This window comes from Ranitomeya variabilis, chromosome 6, assembly GCF_051348905.1.
Source record: "Ranitomeya variabilis isolate aRanVar5 chromosome 6, aRanVar5.hap1, whole genome shotgun sequence".
Taxonomy (NCBI): Eukaryota; Metazoa; Chordata; class Amphibia; order Anura; family Dendrobatidae; genus Ranitomeya; species Ranitomeya variabilis.
Window position 1 is genome coordinate 270453012 of NC_135237.1, and position 8827 is coordinate 270461838.

The window sequence follows — 8827 nt, forward strand, 5'->3', positions numbered from 1 at the left end:
TATATATAGGAGGCTGTGTGGGGATCATGCTGTATATAGGGAGGCTGTGTGGGGATCATGCTGTATATAGGGAGGCTGTGTAGGGCTCATGCAGTTTATAGGGAGGCTGTGTGGGGCTCATGCTGTATATAGGGAGCCTGTGTGGGGGTCATGCTGTATATGGGGAGGCTGTGTGGGGCTCATGCAGTATATAGGGAGGCTGTGTGGAGCTCTTGCTGTATATAGGGAGGCTGTGTGGGGCTCATGCAGTATATAGGGAGGCTGTGTGGAGCTCATGCTGTATATAGGGAGGCTGTGTGGGGCTCATGCTGTATAAGGAGGCTATGTGGGGATCATGCAGTGTATATAGGGAGGCTGTGTGGGGCTCATGCAGTATATAGGGAGGCTGTGTGGGGCTCATGCTGTATATATAGGAGGCTGTGTGGGGATCATGCTGTATGTATAGGAGGCTGTGTGGGGATCATGCTGTATATAGGGAGGCTGTGTGGGGCTCATGCTGTATATAGGGAGGCTGTGTGGGGCTCATGCAGTATATAGGGAGGCTGTGTGGGGCTCATGCTGTATATGGGGAGGCTGTGTGGGGCTCATGCAGTATATAGGGAGGCTGTGTGGGGCTCATGCAGTATATAGGGAGGCTGTGTGGGGCTCATGCAGTATATAGGGAGCCTGTGTGGGGCTCATGCTGTATATGGGGAGCCTGTGTGGGGCTCATGCTGTATATGGGGAGGCTGTGTGGGGCTCATGCTGTATATAGGGAGGCTGTGTGGGGCTCATGCTGCATATATAGGGAGGCTGTGTGGGGCTCATGCTGTATATGGGGAGGCTGTGTGGGGCTCATGCAGTATATAGGGAGGCTGTGTGGCGCTCATGCTGTATATAGGGAGGCTGTGTGGGGCTCATGCTGTATAAAGAGGCTGTATGGGGATCATGCTGTATATATAGGAGGCTGTGTGCGGCTCATGCTGTATATGGGGAGGCTGTGTGGGGCTCATGCAGTATAGGGAGGCTGTGTGGGGCTCATGCAGTATATAGGGAGGCTGTGTGGGGCTCATGCTGTATAAAGAGGCTGTATGGGGATCATGCTGTATATATAGGAGGCTGTGTGCGGCTCATGCTGTATATGGGGAGGCTGTGTGGGGCTCATGCTGTATATAGGGAGGCTGTGTGGGGCTCATGCTGTATATATAGGAGGCTGTGTGGGGATCATGCTTGTTATGACCCCAATGGCGAGGGTCTCAGAGAAACAAGTAAGTCTGCGACGTACAAAAATCCAGCTCATAGGGCAGTGGTAACTGGGTTGACCATATATCTACTCCTAACGCCAACACTAGCAGTAGCCGGGGAACATGCCTACGTTGGTCGCTAGATGTCTCGCGCCAGCCGGAGGACTAACTACCCCTAGAAGAGGAAAACAAAGACCTCTCTTGCCTCCAGAGAATAGACCCCAAAAGTAGGATAGTAGCCCCCCACAAATAATAACGGTGAGGTAAGAGGAAATGACAAACACAGAGATGAACTAGATTTTAGCAAAGAGAGGCCCACTTTACTAATAGCAGAATGTAGTAAGATAACTTATATGGTCAACAAAAACCCTATCAAAATCCACGCTGGAGATTCAAGAACCCCCGAACCGTCTAACGGCCCGGGGGGAGAACACCAGCCACCCTAGAGCTTCCAGCAAGGTCAGGAAACAAATAATATGCAAGCTGGACAAAAATGCAAACAAAAACAAATAGCAAAAAGCAAGAAAGCAGACTTAGCTTAATCAAGCAGGAACCAGGATCAGTAGGCAAGAGCACTACAGATTAGCTCTGATATCAACGTTGCCAGGCATTGAACTGAAGGTCCAGGGAGCTTATATAGCAACACCCCTGACCTAACGACCCAGGTGAGCATACAAGGGATGAATGACATACCCAGAGTCAAATCACTAGTAGCCACTAGAGGGAGCCAAAAGGTAAATTCACAACAGTACCCCCCCCTTAGTGAGGGGTCACCGAACCCTCACCAAGACCACCAGGGCGATCAGGATGAGCGGCGTGAAAGGCACGAACTAAATCGGCCGCATGCACATCAGAGGCAACAACCCAGGAATTATCCTCCTGACCATATCCCTTCCACTTGACCAGGTACTGAAGCCTCCGCCTGGAGAGACGAGAATCTAAGATCTTCTCCACCACGTACTCCAACTCGCCCTCAACCAACACCGGAGCAGGAGGCTCAGCAGAAGGAACCACAGGCACAACGTACCGCCGCAACAAGGACCTATGAAATACGTTGTGGATGGCAAACGACACCGGAAGATCCAAGCGAAAGGATACAGGATTAATGATTTCCAATATCTTGTAAGGACCAATGAAGCGAGGCTTAAATTTGGGAGAGGAGACCTTCATAGGAACAAATCGAGAAGACAGCCATACCAAATCCCCAACGCGAAGTCGGGGACCCACACCGCGGCGGCGGTTGGCAAAACGCTGAGCCTTCTCCTGTGACAACTTCAAGTTGTCCACCACATGCCCCCAGATCCGCTGCAACCTATCCACCACGGAATCCACCCCAGGACAGTCAGAAGGCTCCACATGTCCCGAGGAAAAACGAGGATGGAAACCAGAGTTGCAGAAAAATGGCGAAACCAAGGTTGCGGAACTAGCCCGATTATTAAGGGCAAATTCAGCCAACGGCAAGAAGGTCACCCAATCATCCTGATCAGAAGAGACAAAACACCTCAAATAAGCCTCCAGAGTCTGATTAGTTCGCTCCGTTTGTCCGTTAGTCTGGGGATGGAAAGCGGATGAAAACGACAACTCAATGCCCATCCTACCACAAAAGGATCGCCAGAACCTGGAAACAAACTGGGATCCTCTGTCCGACACAATATTCTCAGGAATGCCGTGCAAACGAACCACGTTCTGGAAGAACACAGGAACCAGATCAGAAGAAGAGGGCAGCTTAGGCAAAGGAACCAAATGGACCATCTTGGAGAAACGATCACATATCACCCAGATGACAGACATGCCCTGAGACACCGGAAGATCAGAAATGAAATCCATAGAGATGTGTGTCCAAGGTCTCTTCGGGACAGGCAAGGGCAAGAGCAACCCGCTGGCACGAGAGCAGCAAGGCTTAGCTCGAGCACAAGTACCACAGGACTGTACAAATAACCGCACATCCCTTGACAAGGAAGGCCACCAAAAGGACCTGGCCACCAGATCTCTGGTGCCAAAAATTCCCGGGTGCCCTGCGAACACCGAGGAATGAACCTCGGAAATGACTCTGCTGGTCCATCTAGCAGGCACAAACAATCTGTCAGGTGGACAAGAGTCAGGCCTACCAGCCTGAAATCTCTGCAACACACGTCGCAGATCTGGAGAAATAGCAGACACGATAACTCCTTCCTTAAGAATACCCACAGGTTCAGCGACTCCAGGAGCATCAGGCACAAAGCTCCTAGACAGAGCGTCGGCCTTCACATTCTTAGACCCTGGCAAATACGAGACCACAAAGTCAAAACGGGAGAAAAACAATGACCAGCGGGCCTGTCTAGGATTCAGGCGTTTAGCAGACTCGAGATACATCAGATTTTTGTGATCAGTCAAGACCACCACACGATGCTTAGCACCCTCGAGCCAATAACGCCACTCCTCAAATGCCCACTTCATGGCCAACAACTCCCGATTGCCCACATCATAATTTCGCTCTGCCGGCGAAAACTTCCTAGAGAAAAAGGCACAAGGTCTCATAGTAGAACAACCAGGGCCTCTCTGTGACAAAACGGCCCCTGCCCCAATCTCCGAAGCATCCACTTCAACCTGAAAGGGAAGTGAGACATCAGGCTGGCACAAAACAGGCGCTGAAGTAAACCGGCGCTTCAACTCCTGGAAAGCCTCCACGGCAGCAGGAGCCCAGTTAGCTACATCAGAGCCTTTCTTGGTCATATCCGTCAGCGGTTTAACAACACTAGAGAAATTTGCGATATAAATGACGGTAGAAGTTAGCAAAACCCAAGAACTTCTGAAGACTCTTAACTGACGAGGGTTGAGTCCAATCATGAATAGCTCGGACCTTGACTGGATCCATCTCCACAGCAGAAGGGGAAAAAATGAACCCCAAAAAGGGAACCTTCTGTACACCAAAGAGACACTTTGAGCCTTTTACAAACAAAGAATTTTCACGCAGAATCTCAAAAACCATCCTGACCTGCTCCACATGCGAGTCCCAATCATCAGAAAAAACCAGAATATCATCCAGATAAACAATCAAAAATTTATCCAGATACTTCCGGAAAATGTCATGCATGAAGGACTGAAAAACTGAAGGTGCATTAGAGAGACCGAATGGCATCACCAAGTACTCAAAATGACCTTCGGGCGTATTGAATGCGGTTTTCCATTCATCGCCCTGCCTAATGCGCACAAGGTTGTACGCACCACGAAGGTCTATCTTGGTGAACCACTTGGCACCTTTAATCCGGGCAAATAAATCTGACAACAGCGGCAAAGGATACTGAAATTTGACAGTGATCTTATTTAAAAGCCGATAGTCAATACAAGGCCTCAAAGATCCGTCCTTTTTGGCCACAAAAAAGAATCCCGCACCAAGAGGGGAAGAAGAAGGACGGATATGCCCCTTCTCAAGAGACTCCTTGATATATGAACGCATCACGGTATGTTCAGGTACCGACAGATTAAACAGTCTCCCCTTAGGAAACTTACTGCCAGGAATCAAATCTATTGCACAGTCACATTCCCTATGAGGAGGCAGTGCACTGGACTTAGACTCGCTGAAGACATCCTGATAATCAGACAAATACGCCGGAACTTCCGAAGGCGTAGAAGAAGCAATAGACAAGGGCAGGGAATCTCCATGAATTCCATGGCAGCCCCAACTTGACACTGACATAGCCTTCCAGTCCAAGACTGGATTATGGGTCTGTAACCATGGCAACCCCAAAACAACCAAATCATGCATTTTATGCAGAACAAGAAAACGTATTACCTCCCGATGTTCGGGAGTCATGCACATGGTAACCTGTGTCCAAAACTGCGGTTTATTTTTTGCCAATGGCGTAGAATCAATACCCCTAAGAGGGATAGGATTTTCCAATGGCTCAAGAACAAATCCGCAGCGCTTGGCAAATGACAGATCCATAAGGCTCAGGGCAGCACCCGAGTCCACAAACGCCACGACAGGATACGATGACAGTGAGCAAATCAAAGTTACAGATAGAATAAATTTAGGTTGCAAATTACCAATGGCGACCGGACTAACAACCTTAGTAAGACGTTTAGAGCATGCTGAGATAACATGTGTAGAATCACCACAGTAGTAACACAAGCCATTCTGGCGTCTATGAATTTTCCGCTCATTTCTAGTCAGGATTCTATCACATTGCATTAAATCAGGTGTCTGTTCAGACAACACCATGAGGGAATTAGCGGTTTTGCGCTCCCGCAACCGCCGGTCGATTTGAATAGCCAGGGCCATAGAATCATTCAGACCTGTGGGAATGGGAAAACCCACCATCACATTCTTAATGACTTCAGAAAGGCCATTTCTAAAATTAGCAGCCAATGCACACTCGTTCCACTGGGTCAGCACGGACCATTTCCGAAATTTTTGGCAATACACTTCAGCCTCGTCCTGGCCCTGAGACATAGCCAGCAAGGCCTTTTCTGCCTGAATCTCAAGATTAGGTTCCTCATAAAGCAAACCGAGCGCCAGAAAAAACGCATCAATGTCAGCCAATGCCGGATCTCCTGGCGCCAGCGAGAAGGCCCAATCCTGAGGGTCGCCCCGTAAAAAAGAAATAACAATTTTTACTTGCTGAGCGGAGTCTCCAGATGAACAGGGTCTCAGGGACAAAAACAATTTACAATTATTCCTGAAATTTCTAAATTTAAATCGGTCTCCGGAAAACGGTTCAGGAATCGGTATCTTAGGTTCTGACATAGGACTTCTGATAACATAATCTTGTGTGCCCTGCACACGAGCAGCAAGCTGGTCCACACTTGTAATCAAGGTCTGGACATTCATGTCTGCAGCAAACACAAGCCACTCAGAGGTAAAGGGGAAAAGAAAAAAAAATGAGAAAGAGAAAAAAAAACTCAGAACTTTCTTTCTTATAATCCCGCTTCTGCAATGCATTTAACATTTAATACTGGCCTGGCAAACTGTTATGACCCCAATGGCGAGGGTCTCAGAGAAACAAGTAAGTCTGCAACGTACAAAAATCCAGCTCATAGGGCAGTGGTAACTGGGTTGACCATATATCTACTCCTAACGCCAACACTAGCAGTAGCCGGGGAACATGCCTACGTTGGTCGCTAGATGTCTCGCGCCAGCCGGAGGACTAACTACCCCTAGAAGAGGAAAACAAAGACCTCTCTTGCCTCCAGAGAATAGACCCCAAAAGTAGGATAGTAGCCCCCCACAAATAATAACGGTGAGGTAAGAGGAAATGACAAACACAGAGATGAACTAGATTTTAGCAAAGAGAGGCCCACTTTACTAATAGCAGAATGTAGTAAGATAACTTATATGGTCAACAAAAACCCTATCAAAATCCACGCTGGAGATTCAAGAACCCCCGAACTGTCTAACGGCCCGGGGGGAGAACACCAGCCACCCTAGAGCTTCCAGCAAGGTCAGGAAACAAATAATATGCAAGCTGGACAAAAATGCAAACAAAAACAAATAGCAAAAAGCAAGAAATCAGACTTAGCTTAATCAAGCAGGAACCAGGATCAGTAGGCAAGAGCACTACAGATTAGCTCTGATATCAACGTTGCCAGGCATTGAACTGAAGGTCCAGGGAGCTTATATAGCAACACCCCTGACCTAACGACCCAGGTGAGCATAAAAGGGATGAATGACATACCCAGAGTCAAATCACTAGTAGCCACTAGAGGGAGCCAAAAGGTAAATTCACAACACATGCTGTATATATAGGAGGCTGTGTGGGGATCATGCTGTATATAGGGAGGCTGTGTGGGGCTCATGCTGTATATAGGGAGGCTGTGTGGGGCTCATGCAGTATATAGGGAGGCTGTGTGGGGCTCATGCTGTATATGGGGAGGCTGTGTGGGGCTCATGCAGTATATAGGGAGGCTGTGTGGGGCTCATGCAGTATATAGGGAGGCTGTGTGGGGCTCATGCAGTATATAGGGAGCCTGTGTGGGGCTCATGCTGTATATGGGGAGCCTGTGTGGGGCTCATGCTGTATATGGGGAGGCTGTGTGGGGCTCATGCTGTATATAGGGAGGCTGTGTGGGGCTCATGCTGCATATATAGGGAGGCTGTGTGGGGCTCATGCTGTATATGGGGAGGCTGTGTGGGGCTCATGCAGTATATAGGGAGGCTGTGTGGCGCTCATGCTGTATATAGGGAGGCTGTGTGGCGCTCATGCTGTATAAAGAGGCTGTATGGGGATCATGCTGTATATATAGGAGGCTGTGTGCGGCTCATGCTGTATATGGGGAGGCTGTGTGGGGCTCATGCAGTATAGGGAGGCTGTGTGGGGCTCATGCAGTATATAGGGAGGCTGTGTGGGGCTCATGCTGTATAAAGAGGCTGTATGGGGATCATGCTGTATATATAGGAGGCTGTGTGCGGCTCATGCTGTATATGTGGAGGCTGTGTGGGGCTCATGCTGTATATAGGGAGGCTGTGTGGGGCTCATGCTGTATATATAGGAGGCTGTGTGGGGATCATGCTGTATATATAGGAGGCTGTGTGCGGCTCATGCAGTATATAGGAAGGCTGTGTGAGGATCATGCTGTATAAAGAGGCTGTATGGGGATCATGCTGTATATATAGGAGGCTGTGTGCGGCTCATGCTGTATATGGGGAGGCTGTGTGGGGCTCATGCTGTATATAGGGAGGCTGTGTGGGGCTCATGCTGTATATGGGGAGGCTGTGTGGAGCTCATGCAGTATATAGGGAGGCTGTGTGGGGCACATGCTGTATATATAGGAGGCTGCGTGGGGCTCATTCTGTATATATAGGAGGCTGTGTGGGGATCATGCTGTATATATAGGAGCCTGTGTGCGGCTCATGCAGTATATAGGAAGGCTGTGTGAGGATCATGCTGTATATGAGGAGGCTGTGCGTGGCTCATGCTGTATATAGGGAGCCTGTGTGGGGCTCATGCTGTATATGGGGAGGCTGTTTGTTGCTCATGCTGTATATAGGGAGGCTGTGTGGGGCTCATGCTGTATAAGGAGGCTGTGTGGGGCTCATGCTGTATATAGGGAGGCTGTGTGGGGATCATGCTGTATATGGGGAGGCTGTGCGGGGCTCATGCTGTATATGGGGAAGCTGTGTGGGGCTCATGCTGTATATAGGGAGCCTGTGTGGGGCTCATGCTGTATATGGGGAGGCTGTTTGTTGCTCATGCTCTATATAGGGAGGCTGTGTGGGGCTCATGCTGTATATAGGGAGGCTGTGTGGGGCTCATGCTGTATATAGGGAGGCTGTGTGGGGCTCATGCAGTTTACAGTGAGGCTGTGTGGGCTCATGCAGTATATAGGGAGGCTGTGTGGGGCTCATGCAGTAAATAGGGAGGCTGTGTAGGGGCCATGCAGTATATAGGGAGGCTGTGTGGGGCTCATGCTGTATATAGGGAGCCTGTGTGGGGCTCATGCTGTATATGGGGAGGCTGTGTGGGACTCATGCTGTATATAGGGAGGCTGTGTGGGGCTCATGCTCTATATATAGGAGGCTGTCTGGGGATCATGCTATATATAGGGAGGCTGTGTGGGGCTCATGCAGTATGTAGGGAGGCTGTGTGGGGCTCATGCAGTATATAGGGAGGCTGTGTGGGGCTCAT